Genomic DNA, 13,310 nt, shown 5'->3' on the forward strand with positions numbered 1-13,310 from the left:
GGGGCATAAATATTTATTAAAGCTACAGGGAATTGATATCGCCAAGGACAAGCACATATCTTCCCCCTGAATCTGCAGAGATGGAGTTAAAGATAAATGGAATGGATTCCCGAATAAGGATTGCAACCCCTCTAGCCTTGGAAGAAAAATTTGATTGGTAAACTTGTGACACCCATGAAGATCTCAACCGTCTCTGCTCATTTGGCTTTCTCCTGAAGAAAGACAATATCGGATGAAAGTGATTTTAAATGTGAAAACACCTTTGCTCTTTTAAGCGCTTTACCAAGCCCTCTGCAGTTCCAGGAGACAAAATTAATAGGACTCATGCTTAGAAGTATTATTATCCTGCAGTTATCATAATGTAAAAACATCAGCTGACAAGATGAACACAACAGAACAAAGGAGGTTTAACAACAACAGAACAAATACAAAATCCCCAAAATTCACCCCAGCTGCAACAGGTACGAAGAGGCATATCCCTCAATCTAAAGTGGAGGCTGCCAGATAACAGAGAGAGGAAGCCCTAAGTAAGTAGCCCAAACCCAACGAGCGGTGTTTACCTTCAGAGGAACTATATAAATGCTAAAATGCACCAAGGCTTAAATAAACATTGGTGTAGAACGCTTCATAAAGTCAGTGGATGTGAGACAATGAGTTGACAAACCGCTCTGTATAAGCCTATGAAGTGAAGGTTTTCATCGTCATTTAAAGACACTTGCAGCTTGGCAGGAAAATGCGAGGAACATTTGGCACCAGCTTCCACCAGCCTTTTCCTCATGGTGTTGAAAGCCTGGCGCTGTGCTGAAACCTCGATCCTGTAGTCCGGGAATATGAAGACTTTCTGGCTGTGCTACAGCAGCAGATTTTGATGTCGACTCAGTCGCAGAATAATCATCACGTCGAGATCGTAGTGCACTCTGGCGATGATAATCCAAGGTCGTTCATTGGGAACCGGCTTGGGTCTCAGGGGGCGGTGCACTCTGTCTATTTTAACGGGCTTTGTAAAGTTGTCCTGTCCCAGCAGCTCTGAGATTAACTTTGAAACAAACTCTGCAGGATGGACACCCTCTTCCCCTTCCTTGACACCAACAATCCGAATAGTTTGTCTTTGTTTTAGGAAGACCCTTAGCTGGCTGCAAGTTGCCCCCAGCGCCGAAACACGGATATATGTGGAGGATAGAGCCACGTCTATGTCGTCTATACGGTGTTGGGCTCACCATGCTCTGTTTGCAGGGTTGTTAAAAAAGCCTCAATGGAGTCCAGGCGACCTTTCAGTGATTTCTTGAGAGAATCCATGAGGGTGTAGACTTTAGGAAGGTCATCTTTATGACTATTGACGGCATCTAAAATAGCCTCGTTGCTAACAGTAGAGCACGCCTACATGTAAGTGAAAATCTTAAAATCTAATTTTAAAATCTAATTTCAATACTTTTGATTAGGGGTGTAAATCACACCCATCATGGCGATTCGATTCAGTATCGATTTCCTGACCCAACGATTAGATTATTTTCGATACTCAAGAATATACCACGATACGATTCGATTCGATTAATTGGTTCTTTTTTTTAACACCTTACAGGCTAGACAATGTTTCAAATTTGTAATAAATTAATGAAAGCTGTAATATCGTTATGCATTTTTTTGAGAAACAAAAAACAGCAAATAACAGAAGTAGAAAAGTTGTACTCCACCTATTCCTATTAAAACCTCATTCACTGAAAAATAATACTACCCCTGCGTTGTAGATTCTGAAAGACCTTCCATCAAAAAATGCTGCACAAAATCAGTGCAATTAGTGCAATGCAATACCTTGGCTCCAGACGTCCCCGCCCCCTCCACAGACACTTCGCTGCGCCTCTCCCACATTGTAGCTGACCGCAGACAGTGCCGCAGACAGGAGGCTGGCTTGTTTTGTTTTTATGACCGAAGTTGCGGAAAACAACTCGTGAAGTTTGACCTGCTAGAAGAGCGAGGTGCGCGAGAACGCTGGGACCCTTTTTCCACCTGGATCTCCGCTCTTTTTGGCCCTCATGTCCCTCCGTCGTCGGACTAAACTCACCCCCACTTCCTCACCTCCTCGGCTGTATCTAGACCCATAGTGTGTAGCACAGACCACGCTTAAATACTGAGCATAAATCAAAAATGTGTCTGTGTCAAGCTTACTGCAACACACTGCTGCAGGAGTATAACCAGGAAGCGAGGTAGGAGGGCAAAATAGGAGAAGAACTACACCCAGGGGCAAATGGATAAAAATAGACTGGAGGAAAAAAAAAACATGAATCGATACTCTTGTGGACGTTACGATGCATCGGATCATCGGCTGATGGTTCGATGCATCGATACAAAACAATTATTATTATTTACACCCCTACTTTTGATACTACAGTTATTTTAGATAATGCCTGTGTCAGTATGTAATTCCATGAACAAACAGTAGGAGATTATAACAGAAGACTTTTGAGTTATTTTGATTAAAACGTAATTTGTGATATTGTGATATTGGAAAAACAGTAAGAAGTTGTTGCAACATGACAACCTCGTCAACACTGTAGAGTAAACCATGACACAGAATATGTAGAACTGATAAAGAGGACAGAGAAGGAAGGGCAAAGGTGTTGCTGCTGTTAGATAGAAGGCAGGTACATTGCAGTTATAGAGCCAGAATATGTGGAGCTCTAAATGGCACCAAGCCCTGTTGCAGTTGGTGTTGCCCATATTAAGTAGTTATAAAATAAGATGCAGGATAAATAAATGCTTCCAACAAATACCTGCATTAATTTATTTATTAATTCACTCAGGGTGAAATACTCTAATTACTATAATTTTAATATAACGTATTTAGGGAACTTTAAAAAATATATATATACTAGATGGTTTTGTATAAATATATTTATATGTTTTGCTATTTACAAAAATTCCATTTAGCTAAGACTGTTGAATTAACATTTAAAAACTGTGTGCTGTGAATTTATTACAATAAGTATGGCATTCATTTATTTAGTTAAATATTTCAAAGGGATTTTCAATTAGAGCCTCCCAGTGTTATGCAGCAGCCTTTTCTCTTCTAAATGTGTTTCTGTTCCAGGAGATTATTGCATTCCTGTCCAGAAGCTACCTAGGGCTGCATACGCTTGTTAATGACCTATTTATTAAGGCAGGGAAACACCTAAACATGCAGAACAGTGGGTCCTGAGGAGTGAGTTTAAAAACTATTGTTTCGAAGGAGTTACTAGATTTTGTACATTTAACAAACACATTGCAAGGTGTATTTGCAAAAAAGAACTCTATCCTAATCACAAATACCAGATTGTATTTTAATCTGTATCAGATCCTTAAGGAAATTGGTGGTATTGAACATATTTGGGAAGACAATTTAGGACACAGCATCTGTTCATTATCATATAAAATAATTTAATTAATACAAACAGAAAATGCATCAAATTATTCTGTTTGTTTATGGTTTAAAAGAGTGATTTTGCTGTCAGCGATTGAAATCTCGCTCCTAGATCAGATCAGTAGTTGAAAGCTCTATTATCTTTACTTTTCCCTAAGAAAAAATACAAATGAGCAAAATAAATGAAAGTTACAAACAAGTACAACTTCCAAATTAAAAAATGAAATAAGCGAAGAACTAAGCAATAAATGCAACCAGAGGGACATGCATCACTAGTATTACAGTAGTTTGGGAGTCTTTCTGTTTGCCTGCATCTTCCTACAGAAACCTGTTTTTTTTTTCTAATCTATAACTCACAGCTGTACAGTGCTTTTAGGATGCAACTGCATGATACCTAAACCTAAATTTTTCCGTCTTTTTTCCGTCTCCTCTGGCGGCCCCCGGTTTACTGTCCTTCATCCCTGAGCTGAAGGCTAAACTGCTTTTCTACCTCCTCTTTCACCATCTAGTGTCCAACACCATTAGCCATTAGAACAAACTGGTCCTTTCCTTAGCATGCCATCTCCTCCTGTTTCCATTTGTCACTCACATGTCAGGATGATCCGACTCTTCCTTTTTTCTCTGTTTTTACGTTTTCTCTCAGAGCAGCCATAGCTTGGCTAAGGTATCGCTCCAAAGTTAATTGCAGAATCTGGTCTGCAACACAGCAACTCAAGATTGGATTACAGTGTGATTTAATGGATGGAGGGACATTTTCTGCTCTCTAGAATTGATTGTCTCAAGTGACTGCCGGCATGCTATGAGTCGACATGAGTTGTAACAGCCTGTTAAAGGTTACAGTTGTAATAAAGGAGTGCTCAGGCGATACCAAACATTTACTTTTCCATGAATTACCCACTGACTGTACTTCATTGAACACTTCCTGATAAACGCTCCACAGTATTTCCCTTTTTGCCGCTCTTCTCCACTTTTAATCTGCCTTCTTTTTTATTTAACCTCAAGTATTTTGCTGTGGGTATTATTTCATAGCTTCTTACTCTTTTATTCTCATCTTTTCCTCCCTCTTGTCATCACTTCACCTCCCCATCCCACCATCCACTGGAATCCTCCTATCCCAACCAAGTGCACTTCTGCTATCTCTCTCTTCCTCTCTTCATCTCCCCTCCTACCTCCCTTTTTCTCCCCTTCATCTCACCTCCAGCAAGCCGGAGCACCCCTCCTCCTCCTCTTTCTCTTGGATCGTTCTAGTGCACTTTTTCCCTCTCTCTCTCATTCTCCCTCTTACTCTCTCTCTTTGCATCCTCTTGTCTCTCCTCCTCACCCTTTCTATCTCTTTCTTCCTGTCCTTCACTCCTCTTCAGCTGCCAGAAGCTCGCAGACTCAGCTCTCCTCTTCCAACAACTGACGATTCAGAAGCACCCCGGACAAAGACCTTGCAATAGAGGTAGGTGTCTATGGTTAGGAGTTCATATGAGTGCTTCTATGTGCATTTGTGATGATTGTTCACTATACCTGTGCTGGCACTGGCTTTAGGGCACAGGTGTGAAGATGATGGGATGTCTGCAGTAGAGGAATAAAGTCGAGAAAATGAACAATAAGGATTATAATAGGAATGCATGAGAAGGAAATAAGGGAAAGCCCTTTAATAAAAGCTGTTTTAATGCAGCATTCCCCCCAAAAAACTGCAGCATTAAAAAATATAGACATTTGAGGTAAAACAAAGAAGATAGTAAGGGAAGAAGAGCTTGGAGAAATTACAATAAAGTGGAAATTAATAAAAAATATTTTAAAAGAAAAAGAAAATCATAAAATTGGTCGCTGGTGTCTTTCTGCATGCCTACAAATGCATCAGTGCCTGCCCCCTCCTCCTCTCCCGTAAGAATCCCATTCACAAACAGGACCAGCAAGCAGGCAGTGGTGATTGGTTCCCTGAGCTCTGTTTGTGTGTGCACATGCGTGTGTGTGAGGGAAGAAAGAGGAAGACATGAAGGATATAAAAGAGGTGGCAGAGATGAGGCAAAGGACATTACATTCCTGTGCAGGTGAAGCTTTGTAGAGGACGGCTGAGTAAAGCCGCAGCCTCCGCTCTGGTACATTAACATTATCTGTAACGCCACCGTCCATACGGCACAGTGCTGCAGTGATGGCGAGGAATATCAGATGTGGATTGGAGGAATCAGTGCTTTCTAAACTACTGACAGAGATATAGACATAGATATGTGACGCCTTAAAACCACATCGAAACTATTTTAAACATTTAGCTTTACTGCATGATTCACACATTTATTCCATTCATTAACATTCTGCAGTCTGCTCTCTTAGCTGGCCATATGGAAGTAATAATTGCCTTGATAGAAGGACCAGAGGCTAAAAACTTAAACAAATCTCTGAAGCTCTCAACATCTCATAAAAGCTCTGTTCAGTCATCCAAATAAACTGCTTCAAACCTTATTGCCATCCCGCTAATCTGACCAGAAGAACATTAACCAGAGAAGCAGCCAAGAGGCACACGGTGATTCTAAAGGGGCTGCAGAGATCTGCTGTTAAGGGAGCAGTATTTAGTAATATGATGTTTTTCTAACCTTTTCTTGGAGATTGGCAAGAAATCCTCTGAAGGTGCCCTTCTCAGACGGTAAATTGAACGTTTTGGTCTACATCAAATGCTCTCATTTTACTTCACCCATTAGAATTAGTTAACGCCTCTAAAATCTATCTGATAACCTTTGGGGAATGCTTGTTTTAAAGAAACAAAAGATGCATTTTCCTTCTAGCTCTTACGTTTTCTCCAGAAGCTACATCACCACTTTTCCATTAACCAAAAATGTCAAGCCTGATACATGGGTAAAATTTTTCCACCCGATTACCTGGGAATTCACTGATTTCATGAGGATGAAGCTCAGCGAAGCGTGAAACACCCAGGTGTGAAATAATGTTCCTGTGGGAGGGGACCTTGCAATTTAGCTGTGGGGAGTGACTGAAAAAATCAAACCCAAGCAGACAGACTGAAAGTTTTGTATGTCTTTGTTAAAAAGGCCTTGATTTGCCTGACATTAGCAGATATTGTAGTCATTTCCATAAAACGTCTTGTAATTATATTTTATCCTCATTTCTCTGTTTTTTTTTTTTTTAATAAATACATGTTGATAACATCTAGTTCCTTATTTAGAATAAATAATATAATCCTGCCTGGTTTCAATTTTCATAAGGTCTCAGTAATCTACCTGAAGAAATAATGTAAATTAAAGTTCCTCATCTACCAGCTAATGATGTACTACACTCACTCTCATACTATCGTTGATTAAATCTCTTTTTTATTTACATGCGATAACGTGTGGGGTCATACGCCTATTCTACAAATGCATCTAATGTAAATCTCTGTTTGGAGACGAATCCTTCTTCTCAAAACTGAAGATGGTATATTCATAACTGCTACTTTTTTGCAGAAATCATCCTTCAAGCACCACAAAGTTTGAGGGAAAAACTCAAATCTAGAGTTTATTACATCACATTACAGAGGGGAGAGGGATTGATTTCTGACAAGAAAAAATTATTTTTTTACATCGCCCTCATAGCCACCAATTTTGCTCTAGGGTCGTCATTTTTGGTCAATTTGTAGACTCAAGCCTCTGGTTTCACACAATGTCTTTAAAATTGTGCTCAGATACATGGTTTTCCTTAAAACCCCTCCAGACCTTCAGAAAGTCACTGCATTTGAGCACCATTTTACAATAATTTCCAGCAAGTAACCAGAAGAAAAGCAGTAGTTACAAACTATTTTTACATCATACAAAATATTTTTGTGATTGAGATACAGTACAGACATAAGATTGAGCACAATCAAGGAAGGGGGATGGATGTCACAGTGAAGCAATTTTTTTGAATACCATTTGCAATTTTTCGAACAGCTGTTGATTTATTATTTGTTATTTGTTGGGAGGGGTTGTCGCCCTTTTAAAGCCCCTTCACTATTTAGACCAGCGTATGCCTTGTCGTACGAAAAATATGTAAAAAAAGCTGGGATAGATTAGATAAGTTATTGGTATGTTTTGTGTAAGTTATGAACACGCTGAAGTATGCTTAAGCACGCTGGCACACGTCGACATATGGCAAGTATGTCGAGAAATTTTGAGTGTGATAAAAATTTCCTGACGTACTAGATCCCAACGTCATACGTGGGGAATTATTTGATCGTTTACATATTTTAAGTGTAAGTTACTCATCAGTCGTGGTGTCCAGCTTATCCAAAATTTGGGCATAACTTGTGCATAACTTATGCATAACATATCAAGAAAATCCAAAACTTGGGCATAACTTGTGCATAACTTATGCATAACATATCAAGAACTTATCTCCAAAGCATATTAATGAATTTGATGTGTTCCAGACGACCACTGAACGTGTTTTTATCTTACAGCTACTGTATAAATGGCATATTTGGTATAAAAGGGGGTTCATAGGAGGAAACTGTCAGTTCTCCTCCAGACTTCATCCCCATCATAGAGTGAGCAAGAAGGTTAGAGTGATGGATCCCTAAACATCTTAGCAGACATGACCCTAAATCTGCATATACTGCAATCCTTCTTTCTTTCTTTTTCTTTTAATATATTATTTTTTTGTGCAGGCGGTAAACAGCAGCCAGTGTAATACCTCTATCAAGGACATGGACTTTTTATGCAGCCCAGGTGCCTCCGGGCACAACGCTGCTCTCCTCAGGAAACTGGCTTGTGCATCATTTCATTGGTATTCCAAAAAAACGTTAAAAACAATCCAGTGGACCGTCCAGTGGATTGTTTTTAACTTTTTTTTGGAATGACTATGACCTGGATGACTGAGAATCTTCACCAACATTTCATGGGCATTATGCTGCTGTGCGTTATGCATAAGTTAGGCTGTCATTGGACATAAGTTCTGGACACGTTATGAATATGCTACGTATACAACCAAACTTGAAAAAATACATAGAAAGTCCAGCGTATGCCAGTGTTTTAGAAGATTCTGGGTTGTCGGGCGTATGCTGTCTTAATCAGCAAGGTGTGACAGGGCCCTAACAATGCCCTATTTCCAATGAGATCAGCAGAAACACAGTTATAACAAACTTTTTTTTCAAACATCCTAATAATGTTTTAAAATGACATACAGACATGAAATGAAGCACAATTGAGGACATTTCCAAGTACGTATCCATACTATATGCAAAACTTGATAATGTTATGAGAGTGTTCGTCTGAAGGGGCCCCCCCCTTTCACTTCAAGACATATAGAGATTGCTATTTGGTCAGCTGCTTATGACCCTCTAGGATTTATTGACAGAAATAGGACAAATGATCTGAAAAATCAACACATCTAATACCAATAACCAATTTTGGAAAGAAATTTAAAAGAAAATTCTATTACAAAAGCATGTGGTTAGTGTTTTCTCCTTTATTCATAAAAAAAAACAAAAAAACATAGAAAATCTTGTATAAACTAATCAGCTTAGCCTTTTCTAAAATCAAAGTGTTTTATTATATAAAGCATATAATTATGACAAACAGCTGCAGCAGAGGAAATGCAATGGGGTTGCAGATGTTATTTAATAGCATTGTTCTGCAGCTGTGTATATATTTATAATTGATGGTGCCCTTCTATTACAAAGATTGTTTATTTGGAGCTAATGGATCAAAAATACACAGAGACTACATAAGGGCATACAAAGCTTTTAAATCATGGTATTAAAATATTTTCTTTGTTTTACATTTTCTGGTTACCCTAGCATGTTAGGGTAAATGTTTAGTGATCTACAGTATATTTAGTCTTAGAGCATCTTCAGGGGGTCAGATAACTGATTTATTCAGAAAATAAGTTTAGGTCCAAGTGTTGTAGTAACCACACCACAAATTCAAGTTACTTTCAATGCCTTAGTGAATGAAACTTCATTGGCGCAAACAGAGCTTCTGCTTAGCATAACCTGAGATCATGTATTCAAGGAGATGCTATAGCTTTTACTTACTAATACAGTGAGAGGCTGCCTTAGCTTGAGATCACATTTTACAAGCTAAAATATTTATTGTGTGCAAAAGTACAGCATGGGCATGTTATACTTAAGACTTCTTTACACTACCCTTTTGAAACCGTGCTGAGAACGGTAACCGAGTGCTATCTGAGATAACTGTTGAGTGTTAATAGAACGTAGCTGAACTGCTTGATGAAACCAAACTGTGCTAAATCTCGTACTAATTCAACAGTTGCGGTTGGCAATATTCAGCTGTGGCTCGGTTCTCAGATAACAAAGGGCGAGCAGACCGCGTCATCTCGTATTTACAGTCAGTTGACTCATTTTGCAGGTTTTGTGGTGTGTCTGGCTTTTTAATTTACACATCTATTCACCTGTTCACAACACAAACTTCTTCTCAGCCTATTAACAATAACTGGCATCATAAGAGCATGGTGCGACCTGGGATGATGCAGAGACTGAGGTTCTCATTAAAATGTGGGCAGAGGACATTTTTTGATGGGTAATTACCGCATTGAGAGCTGTAGAATTGTGGACTGCTGATAGGAGGCGAGGAACAATGCTAGCGTGATGTGAAAATGGTTATAAGAACAAAGCTCGGCACGGTTCACCGATCCAACCTCAGTCTGAACATGGCATGAACCGGTTTCAGAGGGGTAGTGTAAATGGGGCATTAGGGTTAGTGTTTGTCATGTACCACTAAAACTGAAGGGGGATTTGCATTTATTTGCAACATCTTTAACTCTAAATAAGAGAAATAAATAAATTTAGAGATACAGGCAGCTCTAAAACCTCAATTTTCATTTCTCATGTGAATCTACAGTATATTTTCCTTTTAAAGGGTTATTAGTAACATAATAGCTTATAAAATAATAGAGGGCAGTTCTTGGTCATAAAGGGGTTAAATGTTTCATTAACTTCTTATAATTGCAGCTCAAGAGTTGTCATCCTATTTGTAAAAAGATCACATAAAACTCCTGCCAGTGCCAGATGTGAGCTCTGCTAATGGGAACTACTGAAAGGTCAAAGTGAAAGAATATGGACTGGTGCGGGTGAAGGTTTTGTGCAATGTGAGGGAAGTTAGACTTAGAAATATAGAAACTATTTCAAAACACAAACTGCTAAACTACACTAGTGGTAACTAGCAATATGCAGTTTTCTAAAAGGAGAAATTATTCTTTGAGTGGTTAACAACCGCACCTGTTTTACAGTTAAATGCTAATTGTCATTATGTCCAAAAAATAATTACTGCCTAAGTGGAGGAGCAAATTTGAAGATGTCTTGAAAAATAATGCTTTCATGATGTTGTTGTTACTATGACTCAGTTCTACAACGTCAAGTGCAAGGTCATCTTACACAAGCCTAGAAGCTTATACTTTAAGAAAAGCAGCTCTGGTTCCTCCAGCTTTAAAAAAATGATATATTGACAAATTAATAGAAGGCTAGAGTTTTAATTTCTGTAACATCTTTACAAATGCAATTTTTACAGTGACTTGCTTAATCTTTTTTCTGGCATTGGTGGTATCATGCTGAGGGGCCACTATTCAGTGTTAGGCTCTTACTTAATATCCCATTACAGGTTGAGTTTGTACCATTATAAAAAAAATCCCAACATTGAATATTTTGTCCCTTTGGATGGCGTATCATGATTTGCCAAACTTAATGTCTTAAAATTACATCAATCCAAATATTGATTTTAGAGGCAGCTGCAGCCATGTCACTGTTTATTTCTTAGCACAGGAGTAGAAGCTGGATGTCAGGTCCATCCATTCCCCAATTAGCACAGAATAGCTTCCCTGTCGCTGCTGAAGAACATCCCCACTGCATAATGCCACAATGTCCATGTTTTAACTTGAATAGACTTGTGCAAATGTAAAATGATAAAATGTGGAAAAAGGGTTCATGTGTGGTTTTGTTTTCAAGGCACCGGAGATACACAAATTTTAGAAATTCATCCTTAAACTGGAGAATTCAATCCCCAGAAAGGAAATCAAACACCAAATCGCCCATCTGAATTTTTAACTGCCTGATCAACCAAACGGTCAACAAAATGGATGACCATTTGGTTGACAAAATGGAGGTTGGAGGTTGACAATGCAGTTTAAAGGGTAAAGGTCTTTGATCAGTTTTCACTCCTCTTATAAAACAGCATCAAAGAAATGAAAGAAACATGATTGATGGCAGTAAGCAGTCTTGTGTCACATTTCATTGCTGCATTCATGGCAGCATCTATCCTACAATATGTCCTACTTTGCCAATTGCCCTCTGGTTCCCTCCCTCCCTTGCACAGGCTTATGGGGCTTGTATGGAGAGGTTGAGAACATGTGTAGGTAGGGGTGCTGACTAGAGGTACATATGGGAGTAGATGTTTGCGTGGGCTGGTGATTGAAAGTGAGAGATGTCAAAAAGGGGTCAGTCAGATGTGAACAGTCAGAGGGGGAGGCACAGTGATTCCTCGTGTTTTTTCTTTCCCTTGACCTTTATTTACCTGAATAAAGGCTTTCCTTTTCTTTTCTGTCAATCTCTACTTCTCTACTTCAGTTTTACTCATTTCAACTCTTTTGCAAATATGGCTGCATTGTCACCAGGGTGCCTCAGCAACTTAAGAGGCTGCTTGGATAATTAAAACGCCATCACTCTTCCCTGTGGAACAGAGGTCGCTCACGGAGAATTTGCATTTGCACTGATTTCAGGAAAACCACAATTAACCCCCTGTTTAGAGCCTTTGTTTTAATGGCATTAATTAAAGGAGATTTTGGATGAAAACCGAGGAGAGAACTACATAGTTCTCATTGGCAGACAATAGTGAAACAGAATTACACATTAGTTCGCTGAAGCTTTTGTGCAATATGCAAAGATAACTTGGCTAACTGATACAAAAAGGCAGAAATTGGGTTCACTGAAGCAAGCCAGGTTGCAGATGACATGCACTCTTCTACCTATCACAATTACAGTGCACGCACACGCATTAATAAAGGTCTTATTTATCATAATGGTTTCTGACAGAGGGCTGTGATAGCCAAACTGACTCCAAAGAGTTTTCACTGCTTAGCTGTTGCTGCCAAGGTCAAGGACAGATGTTGTGTGATGCGGCCAGCATCTGAGAGCTTGATGAGCTGGCTGATACACAGGTTGATCAGCGTAAAACGTGATCTGTGCTGCATGTTTGGGGCTTAATACTGTCTGAATGCATCTGTACACATCAGATAAACAGCACATAGCAACAACTCCTGGAACTAAGACTTTATTAAAGGATCAGTAGAGATTTATATTTGTGCACTAAATACATTTATACATACAATAGATAGATAGATGGATAAATAGATAAATAAATAGATGTAGATCTAGGTGTGTGTATGTGTGTGTATATTTAAATCCAAAAAAATATGTCTGATAAAGCCCAGCATGCATTAGGACACGTGTAAGTAAATCTGTCCATTATGTTCTGAATGGAAAACACTTCCTTCTCGTGGGAGTGTGCGAAGGTTATTTGAGTAATTTAAATGATTGACCATGTTTGTGGGAACAGAGTGTGACAGCGTTTGAGTATATTCAATGAGGACAAAAAGTCGCAGCTAACTTTAGACAGTCACCGAGTTCAGTCCAGAGCAACGAGAGTCCTCCCATTTCCAATTAGAAAACCCATGACCCCCTAAATTAGATCATTAACAAACCCGTGGTCTGATGGGACAGAGAGCTAGAAAAATGGATAGAGAGGTCTCCTGTTATTTTAGCCTGGTCTTTTTCCTTTTCTTTTTTTTAGAAAAAGAAATTAATTGGATGATGTGACCTATTTTGTTAAAACCACTTAAAGTAACCATCTGTAGGGAGCAACGTTCCGGTATATATAGATGTGCTGTACTTCTCAAGAAGTGAGACCTAAGGTTAAAAATTCTTGGTCAACATATACTAGCCAACAGTACA

At 39.0% G+C, this 13,310-nt stretch overlaps 1 protein-coding gene across 1 annotated transcript in view; it reads left to right on the forward strand.

Moving 5' to 3' along the window:
- Nucleotides 1-4,672: 4,672 nt before the first annotated feature.
- The window catches only part of LOC107087166 (parvalbumin-7-like), a 51,348-nt gene continuing 42,710 nt past the window's right edge, over nucleotides 4,673-13,310 (forward strand). Inside the window, exon 1 of the mRNA XM_015378585.1 lies at nucleotides 4,673-4,838. The gene's annotated coding sequence lies outside the window, so the exon portion shown is untranslated. The remainder of the gene's footprint in view (nucleotides 4,839-13,310) is intronic.

The sequence above is a fragment of the Cyprinodon variegatus genome, unplaced genomic scaffold, assembly GCF_000732505.1.
Source record: "Cyprinodon variegatus isolate N-32 unplaced genomic scaffold, C_variegatus-1.0 Scaffold175, whole genome shotgun sequence".
Lineage (NCBI taxonomy): Eukaryota > Metazoa > Chordata > Actinopteri > Cyprinodontiformes > Cyprinodontidae > Cyprinodon > Cyprinodon variegatus.